Below are 21,975 nucleotides of genomic sequence, written 5' to 3'. Positions count from 1 at the left end.
ATTATTTTGCATTATTTTATTATTATTTTAGGAGAGACACTTAGGAGTTTCTGAACTCTCATTGAGTTACTCAACTCTAATTATGCACATGGTGTCTACAACATAGGAGTATGCATCATTCACTGAGTTTTCATGTTGACAACACAATTATCAACTCCTCATTTAGCACATGTTGTCTACTCCACTGATTTGAATGCTACACCATTGTAGGCTTATCCCCACATCATTGCACCTAATCCCATACTTAATTGAGGATAATTCATATCTAGTGGACATGTGCCTGGTTGGATGACATATCATGATGCTAACTTCTATGCATTCTAGAAGCTCTCTTGAGGCCTTTATATTCAGGCACTCCTAGTATACTCTTGAATCAAGTTATTGAATGAATATCATCATTTTGATCATACTCTATCTAATTTGGTCTACTGTGTGCTGGTGTTGAGTTCTTTAGTTCTCTGGTGAATTTTGGCCTAAGTCCAATTCTTATATGGTACCAGAGCCAAGGGAAATTCTCATCACATAGCCGTTCAAGACTGTTCATGCTTCAGCAACTCGACATGCATATGGAGGATCCATAGAAATTGGGAGCATCTAGAGCTAGATCTAATCTCACTATTGCATCCAGAGTGTCGATTTGGTGAAGATCGACTATAAATTTACCTATATTAGGTGAAAGTTGATCATGAGGCAATTTTTTTTTGCAAACCAGCACCCGAAGGCACCGATTTGCAATTGGGTATGATCATTTTAATTTGATCTGATTATTGTATTTTCGGATCTGAATTTATTTTATACTCTGTATTTCTGGGTATTTTTCAATTTTGTATTTTTGGTTTTAGTTGCTAGTCAGAGAATTTTTTTTTTAGTATTGGGTCATCACACCCTAGCCTGCAGATTAGTTTATTATTTATTTTGCAAGTTTTTTTTATTCAATTTTCAGCCACATTAATCATTGTATATGAGCAATGTTATATGCTAATAGAAACCAATTTTAAATAAAGTTTCTACAAACTAAACAAAATTCATAAACTTCAAGATAGACTAAGATGAACTCTCAATTGAGAATATGAGCCATTAATGGACTCTCTCAATGAGAAGCTCTCTTATTGAGTGGCTTTGTCTAAATAGATAGGATGTATGCTCAAGCTTATGCTTCAAAAAGGGCTTCAAATGGAGTTGGAATTTGGGTGTGAGTGTATGGTTTTGATGTAAAAGGGCTTCTTAAAATGGAATTATGACTTTACTTCATGGATTGTGTTGTTTTGCAAAGGGGAAGGATCCAATTTATAGGCAAGAGGCTTGAGGGATTGAGGGCTAAGATGCAAGGATGGGGAAAAGCTCATGGAGGGCTTAGATTGCATGAGAGGAGAGCACATAGATTGTACTTCCTTACAGCCAATCAAAGAGTGACACATGTCATAGGGTGAGAGGATGGAGGAAAGGGGAAGTATGAGTCAACAAAGGAGGCTCAAGGGATAAAATCTTCATAAAGACCCTCATAATGGCTTGTAAGAGCAATGAAAGGGCTTGGAAGAGTCATTTATGGCCTAGTGGGCTTCATAAAGTTTTATGGTTGGGATATTTTGAGGGAGATGAGAAGAATTTTGACTTGGGCTTGATTAAGAAGGTTTTAAGCTTGATTAGGATTGTGCAAATGATTAGAGGATGGATTAGGATGGTTTAGGATTAGCTTAGGGATAGGAAAGTGGATGGCATTTAATGAGGGTGGGTGAAGGAGGAGATATTTGTTAACTTTGGCTTGGGTTAGTAAGTCTTAACCCATGTTTAGGGAATGTGACAAGGTTAGGGGGAGATTAGGATTAGGTTTAAAGACATTTTCTAGAAGAGTCTAGACTTTGGATGAGGATTAATATTTAATCTTAATAAACTTTTTATTAAAACTTTTTTAATAAACATGAGGATTAATATTTAATCTTAATTAAATATTTTGAGTTGGGATTAGGGGTAGGAAATGATGGGATTAGCCTTTAATCAAAATTAAAGAAGGATTAGAAGATTTTGGAAGAGGTTAGTGGTCTTAAGGAAATTGGCCAAGTTTTGGGCAAAAAATAAATTTATTTATTTATTTTGAGTTTTTTGGTCAATTTATTAATTAAATAATTAATAAATAAGGAAATAATGTTTAAATAAGATTTAAACATTTTTGGGAGGGATTTCTTAATTAAATATTTTTAATTAAGATAAAGGGATTTAATGGCATAAAAATAAATAAATAAAATAATTAATTAATTAATTAATAAATGATGATGTCATCAGGAATTTTTTCAGAAAATAAAAATAATTTATTTTCTAAAGGATTTAGGTGTCTACATTTTGCCCCTCTTTGATGTGATGCTGCAAGTGGCATGGCATCAAAGATAAGAAAATAAGATGCCCAAGGATAGAGCAGAAGAGGAGAGAATGGAATGCGAGATGCCCCCTCAAGAAGGCAGTGGGGAGAGAAAGCGAGGCTCAACAACTTCTTGAAAAGTAGAAGAATCTAAGATGAGCAAGGAGACTCAGATTGGCTTAAGAGAAGAGATTTAGTTAGCTCAAACTCTCACTATGGGAGAATGATAAAGGGAGAATCAGAGGCACAAGAGGAAGCAAGCTTAAGATCTCAAGGATTGCAGAGGATGAAAGAGTAGAGCACTATAAAAAAGAATCTAGGATAGGGAAATGGATGATGGGATGATAAAGCTAATGCAACAAGATTTCAAAGAGTTAGACTGGTGGAAGATGGGTTTTAGAGATCCCTAAGACTAGGATTGTGGAGCTCGAAAGATGAGGCTTGGTGGATTGATTGGATTGGTGGATCCCTAAGACTAGGATTGCGGATCCCTAAAGCTAAAAGTGCAGATTGATTCAAAGAGATACTGATGCATAAGTTGGAGTAGGAGAGACAAATTTTTGATATGGATGGGGGATAATGGAGATGAAGGGAAACCATTAAAGCTTTTTTGAGCAGGCAGATACTTCAAAGAGAAGTACCACCATGTAGTTGAGCACTAGATTTGCTATAGGACTGTTGGTTAATTGCCAAGGTTACCAAGAACATCAAGGCCTTTTCAGCAACTGTCCAAAGGACTGATAGATTGACTCAAAACAAACACGCAAGGATTGCCCCAACATCACACATGAATCCCAGAGGAAGTAGCATGGAACCAACACTAGGTAACCCACAAGCAGAAAAGAAAAACAAACAAAAGACCTGATCAAGACCTTAGGCTCAGATTGCCCCATTTGCAGTATACCATGATATGGAAGATCATGGAAACCTTGAGGAGGGAACAAGGAGATTTCTTGGAAAAGATACTTCAAGACCCAAAAGGGAAGATTCCAAATAAAAACAAAGAGAAAATCCATAAGAGAACTGTTTGCCAAAGAGATGGGTAGAATGAGGTACTAATAGACCAAGATCAGAAATGTAGAAAGCTATATCCTACAAGGATCTATCAGAGAGAACCTAAGCTAATGGATTTTGGATGAGTGATGCATCTAGCAAGATAAACTAAGAAGGATAACACTTTAGTGATAGGAGATCTAGCTAAAGGATGCATTGGAATAGTTAACCAAGGATTGTGTGATGTGTGCAAGATGTTGATCAAGGAGGAACTGACATGAAAGCTAGATAGATACAATGGTAGTAAGCTAAAGAGGATGTACAAGCTGACAAACTAAGATATGTTAAAAATGTACAAGGTTGTTCATGTTTTGGTTTTTTGTGAGATGGAAATGTTTGTGAAGGGTGGGATGTCTGTAATAGTTGATAGGCAGATAGGTAGATGGTTTGTGAAAAGCTTAAGGAATATGGGATTCTTTGTGTGCATGTGATACAATACAAGCTAGGATACAAGATTTGGCATATAATACAAGTTGGAATATGGTACAAGATTTGGACAAGATTCATATATACAAGCTATGCTACAAGGGGGGATACAAGATTTACAAGCTTGGTACAAAATTTAAAAGCTAAGGTACAAGATTTACAAGATGTACAGGAGGTATTTACAAGCTTAATCAAATTTTGGATATTTGGTTGGAACACCAAAGGAACAAGTAGGTGTGTTATGGGATGGTGGGTGAATGGATGAGGGATAGGATAGTGATAGATAATAGATTAGTCTTAGTACACAAGGCACCTGAATTACCATGTTTTCACCAACGTACCTATTCAAGGTGCTTGAATTGCCAAGTTTTCACCATTGGACGCTTATTTCTTTTTACTATTTTTTTTGTATTTTTCAAAAGCTGGGTATACCAAGGATCTTCAAGCATATAACTTCTTGAGATGAATGATGTTAGTAGGATCATTTAATAGTTCTCCTTCTGGTATAGATAGCTGATAGGCTCCAGAGCCAAAGGAGGCAGTGACAACATAAGGACCAAGCCAAGTAGGTTCAAACTTGCATTTCTTTTCTCAATCTTCTTGCACTTTCATATTTTCTTTGAGGACCATGTCACCCGATTGAAAGTATCGTGGAAGCACCTTCTTGTTGAAATTCCTTTTGAGATGAGTTTGATAGACTATGAGATGATCATAGGCTTGTTGTCGCTTCTTGTCTAAGAGATCTAGCTAGGTGAGGTTAGCTACTCTGTATTCATCATCTGATATTTGCCCTTGCAAAGATATGTATAAGAAGGGAAGTTCAACCTCGATGGGTAGTACCACTTCGGCACCATAGACTAGGGAATATGGAGTTGTGCCTGTGGATGTACAAAAGGGGGTTCGATAGGCCCATAGGGCTGGATTTATTCTTAGGTGCCAATCAAGGCCGAAATCATTAACAACTTTCTTTAGGATCTTGAGGAGGGTTTTGTTAGTTGCCTCTGCCTGTCTGTTACCTTGTGGGAAATATGGGCTAGAAAAGGAATGATGGATGTGGAGGGAAGTGCATAATTCTTCCATGTTGAGATTTTCAAAGTACCTTCGTGGCCAATGAAGATGGTGGATGGGATGCCGAAGTGGCAAAAAATGTGGTACAAGATAAACTTGGAGACCTGAACTCCTGTAGCTGAGACTAGGGGGACTACTTCCACCCACTTAGTGAAATAGTTTGTAGCTATTATTATCCATTTATGTCCATCAGATGAGAGAGGTGTGATAGTTCCAAGTAGATCAAGGCCCCAACAAGAGAAAGTCCAAGGTGGTGCAATAGGCTGTAGATCCTATGCTAGAGCATGCACGAGATTTGCATGCTGCTGACATGGGAGACACTTTCTGACAAAGTCACATGAGTCTTCTTCAATGGTAGGCCAATAATAGCCTACTCTAAGGATTTTTTGTGCTAGGAAAATACCACTCGTGTGGGCACCACAAATTCTAGAATGTACTTCTTTTAATGCCATCACGGCCTCATTTTCATCTAAACATCGAGAGAGAATATCATGATAAACTCGACGATATAGGGTATTGGCTATGATAACATAGCGAGATGTTTTTTGGATGAGGTTTTGGTGTTGGGTACATGTGAGGTGAGGGGATATGATACCATTGTTAAGGTAAGCATAAATCTCATGGTACCAAGGGGATTGGGGACCAACCAAGATACAAACATGGTTTAAATCCTCATTCGCATAGGCTAGTGTAAGGAGCTGCTCGACTAAAAACTCATACTATGTAGCTACTTGGGGAATTTCCAAGAGCGATCCGATAGTAGCCATAGTGTCTACTACTTTGTTCTGCATTTGAGGCACTTGTGTAAACTGAAGCTTTGTAAAATGTCGGGTTAGCTGATCAACTAGCTCTTTGTAGGGTAATAGCTTTTCATCTTTGGTTTGATATTCATTTAGGGCTTGCTTTATGATGAGATAAGAATTGCCAAAGATTTGTAACTCAGTGATGTTCCATTTTGTAGCTACCTTTAATCCTACTATGAGAGCCTCATATTCAGCTATATTGTTAGTGCTAGGGAATTGTAGCTTGAAGGCTTTTGGAATGTAATCTTGTTAAGTTGTGACCAACAATATTCCTACCCTTGATCCATGAGATGTGTGTGAGCCATCAAAATAAAGTTTCCATGGGGGTTGTTCTTCAATTAGACAGAAATGTTCATCTAGAAATTCTATGATCAAAGGATATGTATCTACTAGAGGCACATCAGCTAGGTGATCTGCTATAGCTTGCCCTTTGATTGCCTTTCTGTCCACATATTGGATGTTAAATTCACTAAGGAGCATAATCCATTTGGCCAAATGGCCTGTAAGTGTTGTTCTAGAGAGCATATACTTGAGAGGGTCGATCTTGGAGACTAGTTGGATGGTATGACTTAGCATGTAGTGGTGAAGATTTTGAGTTGAGAAAAAAACTTCCAAACAAGCTTTTTCCATAGGAGTATAATTGAGTTCATAACCAACTAGGGTTCTACTGATGTAGTAGATGGCTCTTTCTCTACCGTAGCCATCAAGCTTTGATAGAAGTGCCCCTAGAGTAGTAGGCATTTCTGATATGTACAAGATCAAGGTATGACCAGGAACTGGTGGAACCAAGATAGGGGGATTGATTAGATACTCCTGAGATGATCAAAGCTGTATTGACATAAAGGATCCCACTTGACATTTTCATCCTTCTTCAGTAAATGTGCAAATGGTGTACACTTATCTGCAAGTTGGGAGATGAAGCATCGAATGGATTGAAGCTTTCCCTAAAGAGAGAAAAGTTGTCACAGTGTCTGGGGAGTAGGCGTGTCTCAGATAGCCTTGACCTTCTTGGGGTTGATCTTGATACCTCATTTAAAAACTATAAAGCCTAGAAGCTTGCCAGATGTGACCCCAAAAACACATTTCTTGGGATTCAGCATGAGATGATATTTGGCTAACCTATCAAAGACTTTCTCTAGGTCAGCAAGATGATCCATGAAGGTGTGAGATTTAACCAAGATATCATCCACATAATCCTCCAAAATGCTATGGATGAGATCATGAAAAATGGCTGTCATAGCTCTTTGATAGGCAGCCCTAGCATTCTTTAGGCCAAAAGGCATCATGTTGTAGCAATAGGTTCCCCCAGGGGTAGTAAATGTTATCTTATTCTGATCCTCTTCTGCAATCTTAATTTGATTATACCCAAAAAATCCATCCATGAGGGACATAATTTCATGTCTAGCTATAAGGTCTATAATCATATCTATGTTGGGTAAGGGAAAATCATCTTTTGGACAAGCTTTGTTAAGATCTCTGAAATTAGTGCAGATTTTGATGTCGCCAGAAGGCTTAGTGATGGCACCACGTTGGAGATCCACTCTAAATATTTGATAGGTCGGATAACCTTAGCAGCTAACATTCTTTCTAATTCAGCTTTGACTAGTAATGCCACCTTGGGATGCATTTTTCTAAGCTTTTCTCTGATAGGCCTGATCTTTGGATCGACTACAAGATGATGAACTATAAGCTTTGGATCAGTCCTGGCATGTCCTGATATGACCATGCGAATTGGCCAATGTTCTCTCATAAGACCTCAAAGAGGAGATCAGCTTGGTCTTGTGATAGGGATGCAACAATGTGAACAAGTCTGGGGATCTCTGAAGAACCAATGTTGACTTCTCTAGTATCCTTAATTAGAATAGAAGACACCTCTGGTCAATTATCTTAAGGAAGAAATTCTAAATCCTCATGTTCTTCTTGTGACTCTAGATTTTCTTGCTGAGGGGCTCTCTTCGCTACCTTAGCTAGTCCTGGATTTACCCTAGTTCTAGTTTTGGGTCTATTACAACTAGGTTGGGGATTTTCTCCAAAATACCCCTTGGGATCTAGCTTATAGATATATGTTGAGTCTTTCTTTGTTTGCTTGTGAGGTGTTTCAGCTCCCATGAATCTCAGAAGTGCTTCCTCTGATGTGAACTCATCAATGTGTATGACAATCTATCAGTTATGGATGGACGAGTGGTAGGTCAATGAAATGGATGGATAGTTCTTGGAGAATAGAGTCTTCGAGGGAGATTTGGTCTAGGATATCGTTGTAGGCTCTCTTTTCAACTTCCTTAGGAATGTCTTCAATTTTGACAAAGTCACAGTGAATATTTGAAAAAGCATGACCATTTTCATTGGTGCCCCCAATCGTGGGTATGCCAAAGCCAAGAACTAACTTTGTTTCCCACTAGTGTGCTTCAATGGGGCACTGCATGCCTCTTTCTTTTGCACATAGACCACCACCTTGATAGTTCCATTTGTCAGTGATGAGGTTATGTTCTTGGGGATACTTTTGGCTAAAGTGATCAAGGTGTGCTTGATTTCTTGGAGGTACATCCTTATGTAACCAATTGTTGATATCTGGAGTGAGCTCCTCATGAAGAGGGATTTTCAAGGATACAAAGGTTGTTGGGCCAAACTATTTGTAACGAGGAGGTGGAATCTCCTTAGCTTTGTGATATATCGATCATCAATGAGCCTGTGAATCAAGTGGGAGTGCCTCGACAGCAAATGCATCTGATAGACTATACTCTCCACAGCCTTTGTTATTGATCTTCACGGTAGATAGGGTGGAGGTGAGGATAGCTTATGGGTCATTACAAGTGTGGGATGAGCTGGTGATGGCTATGCTGAATTAATTCTAGGGCAATGGTTTGTATATGAGGCTTCAACTCCATTGCAGTAAGCAAAGGGTTCTAGATCAACATGGATGGTTGCCTGAGTGCTCGATGCATAAATTTGATGCACTGATGGTAAGTGGATGGAACAGCTTTCATGGCATGAATCCATGGGCAACCAAGGAGGATGTTGAATGGTAGGTTTAGATCAATAACATGGCAGAGTGTATCTTGGATGACTGGCCCAACCTTGATTTGCCACAAAATAGTTCCTTTTGTGGCCCTTTCCAAGTTGTCATAAGCTTTGATGGTGATAACCTCACTGATGATATCTACCTTAGTATACCCAGCTTGTTTTATGAATTTTAGGGTACAAATATTCAAGGCCGATCCATTATCTATCATTACTCTTTTTATGGCAAAATTGGATACCATAATGGCTATGCAAAGCGGAAGGGTGTGATCTGGCTCGACTACGGGTATGTTAGTGGGTTTGAAAGATAGGGCACATGAGGAGGATAGGTGTCCAACGAGATTATAAAAATTAGTAGCGTTGATATCTAAAGGGATATGGGATTCTATGAGAGCATTGTCAAGGATTTTTTTGTACATAGGACTAGTGCGGAGAAGATCTAAAATGGAGATTTGGGCTGGCATGTTCTCAAGGTGTTCCAAGATATTGTACTGGCTTTTTGATGGAGCTAATGGTGCTGGTGAAATGGGTAGGCCTACGATGTTAAATCATGCTCTTTGAGTGGTGATTGCACACTCATTATTTGGTCCTTGGATATTGATAACATTGACAAAAGGCTCTTTCTCGGATATACAACCTATGAGGCTACCATAGTCTATATAGGATGAAGTGTGGTCATTGTTCTTCACATGCTATTGGTTTGGCTAGCGGTTGTTGGTGTTGTTGTTGTTGGTTTGGATAGGCACTTTTCCAAGATTTTGGTTGTTGTGAGGAGGAAAAGCATTTTGATAGATCTGTAAGCTTGCATTGGGAAAGGTTTGGGCACCAATAGTGATTTCTTTCTAATTAATGAGGTCCTGCACATAATCTTTCAGTTTTATGAATCTGAGGGTAGTGTGACCTTTTACCCTATGAAATTTGCAGTACTCATTATCTTTGTACCATGCAACTTTGGATTTTCTTAGGTCAATTTGCTAGGTAGGAGGAAATTTGATGAGGTTTTCCTTAGTCAATTTCTGAAAAATGACATCCAATGGCTCACCAATGGGTGTATAGTTTCTAGGTGCAGGTTGGAATCTGGGCTTTTGCCCTATAGCTACATTGATGGCATTAGCTTGATTGTTAGACCTTTGAAAGTTGGGTCTTGAATTGTGGTTTTGATAGCTTTGGTGATTCTACTATTGGTAGTTGATAGCTTATTGATTGTTTGATTGATAAGGTGGGTTGGATTGATTTTGGGAAGGACGAACAATATTCGCATGTCTCATATCAGTAACCCCATTTATTGCAATGTGCTTGTTTTTGTTCCAATACCTAGACTTGTCATTTGAATGTGTTTTATTTTGGTTGGCTTCTTTGTAAATCTTGACCACACCATCTTTAATGAGTCCTTGCTCAAGGATCATTCCTTTCTCTTTGATATCTTTGTAGGTCTGCAAATAGTTCATGGTCATGTGGTGAGCCAAGATAGGATGGGCATTATCAATAAACATTTTCACCAAATGGCGCTTTGGCAAGGTGCAAGATATGTGGGTGGTAAGGGTTTGCCATCTTTGCAAACATTCGGGAAGGCTTTCTCCACCTTTTTGTTTAGTGTGGACAAGATCCACTACTGATAGCTCTGTTTCAACAAGATGGGCATATTGGGCTACAAATGCCTCAGACAATTTAGCAAAGTTTTTAATTGTGCCATATGGTATTCTATGAAAGCATTCAAGAGCTGGTCCGACCAAGATTTTTGGAAAAAGACGCAAGAGGAAGATGTCATCGTATGCCACTTCTTGGCAGTGCATGTAAAATTCTTTGATATGTGTGACAGGGTCTCCTTTTCCTCTGAATTTGTCAAACTTGGGTGTCTCAAAATGCTTGGGGAATGGAGTCATAGTAATGGCTCTGTCAAATGGGTAAGGACACACATTCTAAAATTTGAAGGATTTTGGATCATTTCCCTCCTGGATGTTCTTCAAAGCTATCTTCATGGCTTCCCATTATAAATTAAAGGGTGATGGCCAAGGTGCCCCTAATGTAGGAGTGCCCTGAGGTAGGTATGTGCTAGATGGGGCAATGGAATATGGATGGCTTTGAGGTATGGGCTGGTAGAGATTGTACATGGCTTGGGCAAATGAATGGTGGATGGTGGGTTGTTGAGGTGGAGGGGGCACATATTGTTGCATGTGTTGCGAGGCTTGTTGTTAATATTGGATTTGAGGTTGGGATTGAGAAACATAAGATAGTTGTGGGATAAACAGACTGCTTTGTAGAGGTAAGGTATAAGATGGTTGTGAAGCTTGGGTCAAGGATCAGGGAGCTTATGGAGTTTGACTTTGGATTTGAGGAGTTTGACCAATATATGTTGGTTGTGCTGACATTTGGGAAGGTATCTACATGGCAAAGGAGGCCAAGTAATTGGTGGTTGGTGGTGGTGGATTTCCTCCTAGAAGTGGCATAGAAAAATAGTTAGTGGTGGAGGTGGTGGGAATTGAAAGCTTGGGAATGGAACTAATGGGGTTTGATAGCTTGGTGGCTGGATTTGAAAGCTTGGTAGAGTGGTGGAAGGAGATTGGGTCACTTGAGAGCTTGGCAAAACATTGGTAGTAGCTTGTGGGGTTTGATAGCTTTGTGGAGTGAGGGTAGTAGCTTGTGGATTTGTGGCTGATGGCACTGAGCTCCAAGGACCTAGTGGAAATGATGGAATTGTGTTCTAAGCTGAGGTAAACAAGCTAGGGGTGATAAAGGGTTGATTACTTGGCCCCATGGGTGGCATCTCTGTTGTATATTGCTGAGGTTGGCCAAAGATACTAGCACTGATTTCGGAAATGGGTGGATTTGGAAGGCTAGGTTGGGGAGTAGTAGTAGCAATAGCGAAGGAAGTTAATGGTGAGGTGTTTTGGGCAAAAGGGGTTTGGGATGGAGTGTTATAGACCAATGGTGGAGTGGTGGTGGTTGGATTGGCTTGTAGAAGGGAGATTTCAACTTGAGTGGAGGATAGTATGTTTGGGTCAGTTGGATCATAAGGACTAGTTTGAGGCTCTTCTTTTGGCTCATATTGAGGATAATTTGAATCATAAGAGCCTATTGGGAGTGGTAGTTGCCCAAACAATGGGTGAGATGGTTCTGATAAGGGAGGAGGTCTTCCAAAGTCGAAGACTCCTATGTTGTCCCTTTGAAAGTTAGCCATGATTATTTCTTTGTTTTTGTCTATAATGGCGTTCACCAATACTGCATTTCCTAGTTGGTTCATGAAAGCTTCAATGTCAGTAGCTGATGGTTGGGTGCTCAAGGGGAGCAAATCTATTTGATCCAAATGATAAGACTCCATTGTTTCTTTCTTCTTCTTGGCTAAACGAGTGATGGGTGGCATGAAAATGCAGAATGTTCCTAGGGATGAGATGCAACAATGCTGATGGATGCAAAGGGGGAAGGCTTTTCTATGCAAATGATTTCCTAAGTTGATGCAAAGCTGTATGAAAAAACCTAAGGAGGATTGGGTTGGAGATTCTAACTTCAAAGATATGTTGCCAAAGCATGAAAGGTTTGCTTTCCTATGTGCAAGCTTGGTGGTGATTCTATCAACTTAAGGACAGACTGATGATCCTTTAGGAAGAACATGAGATTGACCACTTGTGGATCCCAACCTTTAGCTCAAGGTGATGAGGGATAACAAGTGACAATGCTAGATTACCCTAGACAAAGCTCTATCAAAGGGATAACCTTGGTGAGATTTGTGAATTTGGAAGATGTTAGGAATGGAAAACTTTTGGCAAAGTGACAACAATTTTGAAGGCTTGGATGTGAAGATTTTGGATTGCTGGCTAGATGGTTTGGTTCTAAATGAGATGGATGAGCTAAAATGCTTAAGGGGAGGACTAGAGATGGTTGGCTTACCTATAAGGATGACTTTAAAATGAAGCTTATGCAAGAAGATGTAGATAAACAAGGGGGTTTAATCATAGAAATCATGCCTAGTTGGTAATGCATAAGCAGGGTTAACTCCTAGATGTTGGTTAAGTTGGATAGTGTGATCTAATCAGCTGTCTTGAAGGGCTTTGTTGGTAGCTTTGTCCTCTACTTTATGGAGTTTGGAAATTTGAGGGCTTAGTGTTATTTCCTTTCTCTTGGCTAAAAGTTCTTGGTATGCCTAAGATGGCTTGAGTTTGACTTTATGAAACTTCTGTTTGGGTTTGGGTTGTTCTGACATAAATTCTTGAATTTGCTTGGCTTAGAGAGATTTTGGTTGTTTTGCTTCAAATCGTTCAACTTCTGGAATAGGAAGTGATTACGCTAAGTATGCCCTAAACTAGGATTGCCCAAGTTTGGAAAACATTCATTCAACAAATAAAAAATCAAACAATAGATAGGAACAACTAGATAGAAGTTTTTTGATTCTCAGAATGTGATACTTACACCAAGGAGTGTGTATGTTTTACAAATGTTTCGATCAGTCACTTCAAACACATTAACACCCTAGATGGTTGTCTACAAGGCTGACAGTTGGTTTAGCTAGGGAGTCCTCGATATACCCAAGGTACATGAGGCCCAAATCCGTAGATGAAAACAAAAAGATGTCACACAATCAAGAGGAGCAGTAACCCACTTCTCAAGCCTGTATAAAGTTCCTTCAGGCTTAGCCCGAGTGACAAAATCTTGATTCAAAGAGAGGTGTCTTTGGATTCACCTCCCGATCTTTATACTCTGCCAAAACGTTGGAGTTGAGGTTGTCCAAGGGGTGATGAAATCCCCAAGTAGGCCTCCTAAAAAGAGAAACAAGGTTTTGGATCCTAGTCTTATGCACCCAAGATAGCATTGAAATATGATAAGGGGAGAGAATATTTGGATGACCTTGGACTAAAAGACAAAGTTCTTTTCCAACTGACGCTTAAGTTTTTTGATCTAGACCTTGCAAACACACATGTTTAGGATGCAAATGTTCAATTCCAACTTGAAGCATTAACAAAAGTAAAATCAATCGAAGAATGAAAACAAGAAGAAGAGTTAGGGTCAACAAGAAAGTAAACCCGCACGCTTGGAGGCCCTCCACGTAAAGTATCGATTAATTTTCTTTAAGGCATACAAGATTGAGTGTGAGTTTATTTTAAGCCCAAAAAGAAAGATGTGTAAAACTCGATTTCAAGCACGTGCCCGGAGGCCTTCCATGTAAAGAGTTCTTCAATTTTAATGTCCAAATGAAGTGTTAGCGAGCCTAATATGAATTCAAAGAATTTTATAAGTTATAAAAATTAATAAAAACACAAGTAAGTGAAGTTTGATCTTTGTGGAGCACTTAACTCCCTCTTAGGTGGACCCATCCCCATAGATGGCACTGAGATTGCAACCAATGGTTAAATTGATGGGTGAATAAAGAGGGTGAGTCCAACTAAAAACTCACTTAAAGAATCTTTATTTGGTTTTTATAATTTAGGAAGTTCCTAGAATGTAGATTTTTTTTATGCCCCAAAAATTGAAGTTTGAGATATTGCAATGGTTAGTTGATCTTTTGCATTCAAGATTGAATTTTTTTGTTTTAAGCATGCATTCCAAGAAAGATTGATTTTAATCCATGGCATTCAATATTATGCTTGAGCAACATTCATTCAAAGAAAATTTTTTTAAACATTCAAGTTCATTTTAGCAACATGCATTCAAAGACAAGTGTTTAAACATTCAATTTTTTTCCTTTGAGAACTCAAGATTGAGATTTTGTGTGTTGTTTTAAGAACTTTGAAGTGCTTTTTTTAAACTTTAGATCATTCAAGATTGTTTTGGACTCAAAAGTGAAAATGACTCTTTGGACTTTGGTTTTCATTCAAAATTTTGTGTTCTAGTTTGCATATTTTAAGCCCAAAAATGATATGCCTAGATTGTTTTGATGCATGAAAAACCTTTAAAACATTCAAGATTTTGCAACAAGACATTTTTTTGGAACAAATAAAAAAGCTTTTAGGACAATTTTGGCAACCATTTAGGACTCTTATTTTTCATGAGATTTTTAAAAGAACTTTAAAATATTTGCAAATGAGGTTCATTTTATCCTTGATTGATGCTTTGAGTTTGATTTAGATTTTAGTGTGCACTTAGTGTTGATTTTGAACCTTTTGAAATGGAAACTTGAAGTTCTTTTTAAATTCCCAAAAATGAAGTGTTCCTAACTTTGCATGAATGCATCTAAAACTTTGATGTTGTAAGGATGTAAATGATTGGATTGGTTTAGTTTCACTTGTTAAAAGAGTTTTTTTTCTTTTTTCAAACTTTTAGTTTTTAATGGATTTAAGTATGATTTGGGGGTTCATTTTAAGCACTAAAAAGAAGTGTGTATGATTTTGCTTCCTTAAAAAAAAATGGCCAAGATCTCCCACAAAAAGAAGAAGAAGAGGTAGATGGAATAAGAAGAATATAGACAAGAAGAGGAAGAAGAATTCCAAGTGCTTTGTCCACCTATAAGCTTGAAAAATTTGCAAACACTATGAGATAGACTATGAGTTCCTTTGTCTTCTTCATCTTCATGTGGACCTACAAAACCAATTTATACAATCCTACCAATCACAAAAATAAGAAAAATTAGCCAAAATTAGCAAATGACATAGAAAAGTTGACTAAAAAAGCTAATGAAGATGACCCATGTGAGGTCCCACTTGGCATGCCAAAATGTATATGAGCAATATTAGTATGCTAATAGAAACTAAATTTAAATAAAGTTTTTACAAACTAAAAAAAATTCATAAACTTCAAGATAGACTAAGATGAACTCTCAATTGAGAATATGAGCCATTAATGGACTCTCTCAATGAGAAGCTCTCTTGTTGAGTGGCTTTGTCTAAATAGATAGGATGTATGCTCAAGCTTATGCTTCAAAAAGAGCTTCAAATAGAGTTGGAATTTGGGTGTGAGTGTATGGTTTTGATGTAAAGGGCTTCTTAAAATGGCATTATGACTTTACTTCATGGATTGTGTTGTTTTGCAAAGGGGAAGGATCCAATTTATAGGCAAGAGGCATGAGGGATTGAGGGCTAAAATGCAAGGATGGGGAAAAGCTCATGGAGGGCTCAGATTGCATGAGAGGAGAGCACATGGATTGTGCTTCCTTATAGCCAATCAGGGTATGACACATGTCACAAGGTGAGAGGATGGAGGAAAGGGGAAGGATGAGTCAACAAAGGAGGCTCAAGGGATAAAATCTTCATAAAGACCCTCATAATGGCTTGTAAGAGCAATAAAAGGGCTTGGAAGAGTCATTTATGTCCTAGTGGGCTTCATAAAGTTTTATGGTTGGGATATTTTGATGGAGATGAGAGGAATTTCTACTTGGGCTTGATTAGGAAGGTTTTAAGCTTGCTTAGGATTGTGCAAATGATTAGAGGATGGATTAGGATGGTTTAGGATTAGCTTAGGGATAGGCAAGTGGATGGCATTTAATAAGGGTGGGTGAAGGAGGAGATATTTGTTAACTTTGGCTTGGGTTAGTAAGTCTTAACCCATGTTTAGGGAATGTGACAAGGTCAGGAGGGGATTAGGATTAGGTTTAAAGACATCTTCTAGAAGAGTCTAGACTTTGGATGACGATAAAGACTTTCCAGAATAGTCTAGAACTTCCTAGGATGAGAATGAAGACTTTCTAGAAGAGTCTAGAACTTCTTAGGATGAGAATTAATTATATTTTTAGGAAATAAATAAAGTTTTATTTATTTCAAGGGTTTGGGTTGAGGAGATATTTATTAAAACTTTTTTAATAAACATGAGGATTAATATTTAATCTTAATTAAATATTTTGAGTTGGGATTAGGGGTAGGAAATGATGGGATTAGCCTTTAATCAAAATTAAGGAAGGATTAGAAGATTTTGGAAGAGGTTAGTGGTCTTAAGAAAATTGGCCAAAAAAATAATTTTTTTTATTTATTTTGAGTTTTTTTGTCAATTTATTAATTAAATAATTAATAAATAAGGAAATAATGTTTAAATAAGATTTAAACATTTTTGGGAGGGATTCTTTAATTAAATATTTTTAATTAAGATAAAGGGATTTAATGGCATAAAAATTAATTAATTAATAAATGATGATGTCATCAGAAATGTTTTTAGAAAATAAAAATAATTTATTTTCTAAAGGATTTAGGTCTCTATAATCATAAGGGTTGTTACCCTGCAAATCTAGGCTACACCTCTACAATTTTCGACACAGGCCCCATCACAATGAGCCACAACATCTGGTGAGGAACAACCGGTGGGTAACCCATCCAATTAACTGCCACTCGTTTGTTTAAAGTCTGCAACCTATCGATTTTAAACACTTGCAGAAGTGTTACACCCACGAATGTGGGATTTCTAATTGTGACCTGGTGAACATTTTATCTGGCCCTCCCTACAAGAAAACCTCCATCTACACAGTCTGAGGTTTCGACACTGTCAAAACTCTGGCAAGTAGTAGAATTTTGGTACCTCCCGATCACTGCTCATAGGATCTACCCTGCCACGTGACTTGAAATAGTTCGGCACTGCTACAACCAATCTACAGAAGCCACGTCACCACCACATGGTCCACCTCACCAAATCAACAGCCACAACTAAGTGCCCAGTAAGCAGTGACCTATCGCTGCATCATCCTACAAAGTCAGCAACCACGTCTGCAACACCCAATCTCCTATAGACATGTGGCAACCCCTATGCCATCTTAGTCAATAGTGACTTGACTATCTAGTCATCAATGAGTCAGCAAATCGTATGCCTACCTAGAAGCCACGTATTTTTTTGTACAATCCATATGGTATGGAATTTTCCATGCAGACAACAGACATCATCGAAGGGCACAAAATTTGTTGATGTCATCAATTTTATGACCTTAAAATTGATGTCCATGAGGACGTCAAAATAGGCCAAATTATAACTACTACAATGGCCATATGACCCTCAAATTTAACCCCATCTTTTGTTGGTGTGACCCTTCACCAAATTGATTTTGGTTTTTGTAGTCCAACTTCAAGAGGCCATAACTCGCACATCCGAACTCCAAATCAAGTGCAATTTTTTTAAAATTTGGTAAAATTTTCTAAATTTTTCAATGGTACAACTAGTTTCTAGTTTTGGTGCACGAATTGTTCAAAATTCACATTTTTTGATGATTGTACTAGATAATCCTACATTTTGCAACTTCAAATGCTTCATATGGGCACATTTGGAGTTGAAAATATGTTCCATTTTTTTTTAAAGTGTGTTATTTTTCATCTACTTTCTAGATCTGGCATCAGATTGTAGGGTTGTGTGGACAAAATTGTCACTTTCAGCAATAGGGCCCTTCTTTGCTTTGTAATGCTTCAGAATTGTAGCACATTGTAAAGTTTTAGATTTTTACTCCATTAAGAGGTTGTAACAAGAAAAATTAGAAGTCCATGAAGGCCAAAATTGGAAAGTGTCCCATTGTAATTCCACTACTAATAAAATGCCCAAAGCATTTATTTTGGGGGGGTTTCTCGATTTAGTGAAAAGGGGGGGTGTTCTTGGTGTTGTGTTCTCTATTTTCTGAAATTTTCTTTCATTTTTTGCATTATGGTCAACTTTAAGTTTCCTAAATTAACTCCTCATAACTATGCTTTGTGGTCAATCAAAATATTGTATCACTTAATGCATAATGGAGTTTCACAATATGTAGATGGTACTCTTCCTAAACTAGCAGGTGATAATGTATCAATAAGTGAATTTCAAATTGGGTAGCAATGGATAGGAAAGCCCTAGGTGATATATGTTTGGGGGTAGATGATAATATTATGTATCAAATTAAGAAATGTACTACATCCAAGGAAGCTTGGGATACCCTCGAAAACCTTTATGATGAAGTGTCTAAAGAAGATTTGTTCAAAATAAAAGATGAGCTTGTTTCTTTAGATCCTAAGTCATATGACTCAATATAGGACTTCATCACTAAGGTGAATGAATTAAGGACAAAGCTTACTGATTGTGGGAGTTCTATAAAATATGAAAGACTAATCTATCTCATACATAACAAGCTACCATCTGAATATTCCACATTTGTATCTTCTTTCAACACATCAAAGACTACCTTAGGGTCTACCTACAAGAAAGTCACTTTTGATGAATATGCAAAATTTTTGGATGATGAAGAAAAGAAGTTGAAATCAATGGGGATTCTCAAATCACCTTAGTCCAAAGCATTGGTGGCCAACAATGAGGGTTCTCAACATTCAACGAGACTATCTTCAAATAAAGGAAAGGGTAAGAAGAAATGGAATAGTAAATCTGAGGATGTAGAAAAGACAACACCACAATCTAATCAACAAGGCAAGTCCTTGAATTCCAATAAGAAAGGGGACAACAACAATAAGGAGAAGAAGAAGTGGGCTTATTGCAAGAAAACGGGTCATGAAGAGCATGAGTGTTATCTCAAGAAGATTGATGAATTGATTGACATCATGAAGAAACATAATGTTCCATTGCCTAATGCTTCAGATTCAAAGGGCAAAGGGAAAACACTCATGGCTAATTCAAACTCTTCAAAGGAGTAGATATTTGACTCAGGTGCCTCATATCACATGGGTTCTTCAAAGGAGAATTTTTCTTCATTGAATCACTCAAAGGTACCACACATCTTCATGGGAAATGATAGAAAAATGGATGTTGAAAGAATAGGAAATATGGGTATGGAAAATGGAGAGTTTCAAGAGGTTCTCTATGTTCCAAACCTAAGTTCAAATCTCCTTTAAATCTACCAAATCACTCACCTAGGAGATGGACATAAAGTTGAGTTCCTTCCAGACTCAGTTCAAGTGCACAGTCTTAAAGACAATTTCTTGGTTGCAGTGGCGAAAGTGAATGATCAAAAGAGGTTGTACTCTTTCTCTCATTTTGTACCCAAGTCTCCTTCAAAGGCCTTGTTATCACAATCTAATTCAAACATGCAATTATGGCATGAGCAGTATGGTCACCTTGAGTACCACTATCTTCAACAACTTTGCACATACCACATGGTGAAAGGTCTACCTCAAATCAATTTTTCTAATGGTAAATGTTAAACAAATTCAGTGGATATGCATCCAAAAGGGAAGTTACAAAGAGGGAAGTCTTCTAGAGCAATGAGTTTTCTTCAAATTGTTCACATGGTATTAGTGGATCCTTTTACATTTAGCCAGGGTCGCTACATACTTACCTTTGTTGATGACTTTTGAAGGTTCACTTGGGTCTACTTTCTGCATAGTAAGAATGAAGTGTTGGACACATTTCTAGACTTCAAGGCTCATATAGAATAGAAATCTAGGAAAGCCATCAAAGTACTCTACATGGACAATGGAAACATGGATGTGAACATAAGACTTAAGGACTTTTACAGACATGAGGGCATTGATCTTCCAACTCCTTTAGCATTCAATCCACATAAGACAGATGTTGCAGCATTAAGGATTCACAATCTTAAGTATATGGAAAGTTGCATGATTCATGCCAAGTCTCTTGATCCATCATTAGAAGTCGAAGCAATCTCTTGTGCCACTCACATTCTTAATTGTTCTCCTCATCCAGCCTTAGATGGAAAAACTCCTTTTGAAGCATGGTGTGGTAGAAAACCTATTTTGACACACTTCAGAGTCTTCAATTGTCCTACATGGGTAAAGAAATCTTCCAGGGGTTGCAAGGCACAATTATCTTGGCCTTGTACCTTCATTGGTTATGAAGATGGTGTGAATGCACATCGACTTCTAGATCCTGAGACACATCAGATTTTTGTGGAGAAGGATGTATACTTTGAGGAAAGTTCTCCAAGCTTGTCCTCTACTCCTCTTTGCAAATCATACAATGTGGATACTGATAGTGACACCAGTGATAGTGCTTCAACAACTTCAGACACATGGGGTTCTATTGACAGATACAGTGAGAGGTCCAGAACAATAGGGTACATTAGGTCTTCTGGATACAGGTTCAGTGATAGATTTGGGGGATAGTATTCATGATTTACCTCTTCTTCTTGATGCAAAATTACCTTCTTCAGTTGTCACAAGGGTTCCAGAATCTCTTGTTCATTCTCTACATGATCGATCCTCATAGGTTGAAGTGATTATGGATACTTATGATCAATAGTTGTAACAGGGTTCTTCATCAGTTGTAGAGACAAAAAATTCTTTGGGATAGGTTTTCCAGCTAGTTGAGTAGGTTTTAGAGACATCACTCATCCATGGGATTCTTTCCAGACACAGCGGAAGCATCTCATTTGTACCCTTGGCATTGTTTCTTCCTAAGGGGAGGAACACCATTCTGTAGTCTTGGATTAGCTTCTTCATTGGAGCAATCACTATTCGGAATTCTTCTTTTTGGGGGGGGGTGTGAGGGAGCTCATCCTATCTCTCTTCCTCTTCTCATCATTTATATATTGGATGTATGTCATAATGGGGGGGTCTTGATTACTCCATCCATCGATGCATCCATATTTATCTCTCTTTTTGGGTCAGGGTTTTTCCCATGAGGTTTTCCCTCTTTCCCCACTTTATGGGAGATTACATATCATTATGTACATGGGTACCTAACATGGCCTAGTAGCTGGGAGCCATATTGCATTTCATCCTAGATTTCATAAGCTTAAGGGCATTCCCGTAACTTGCACTTAAGGGGGGCGTTGGTGTAAATAAGTATTTACTTATTACACTTACTTAAGTTTTACTTAGGTTAATGCATTATTTAATTATTTTCCATTATGTTATTATTATTTTAGGTGAGGCACTTAGGAGTTTGTGAACTCTCATTGAGTTACACAATTCTAATCATCCACATGGTGTCTACAACATACGAGCATGCATCATTCACTGGTTTTTCATGTTGACAACACAGTTATCAACACTCCTCATTTAGCACATGTTGTCTACTCCACTGATTTGTGTGCTACACAATTGTAGGCTTATCCCCACATCATCACACTTAATCCCGTGCTTAATGGAGGATAATCCATATTTGGTGGACACGTGCCTAGTTGTATCACATATCATGATGCTAACTTCTATACATTCTAGAAGCTCTCTTAAGGCCTTTATATTTAGGCACTCCTAGTGTACTCTTGAATATAGTTATTGAATGAATATCATCATTATGATCATATTCTATTTATTTTGGTCTATTGTGTGCTTGTGTTGAGTTCTTTAGTTCTTGGGTGAATTCTGGCCTAAGCCAAATTCTTACAAGAACCATCAGCAACATCATCATGTACATAATCAACATTACAAGAACTTGCTACTGTAGCTAATCCTTGATCTATAATATCATCACATTGCT

Source organism: Cupressus sempervirens, chromosome 7 (assembly GCF_028749045.1).
Source record: "Cupressus sempervirens isolate cs-2001-9-10 chromosome 7, ASM2874904v1, whole genome shotgun sequence".
Lineage (NCBI taxonomy): Eukaryota > Viridiplantae > Streptophyta > Pinopsida > Cupressales > Cupressaceae > Cupressus > Cupressus sempervirens.
Note: the sequence above shows the minus strand (reverse complement) of the source record.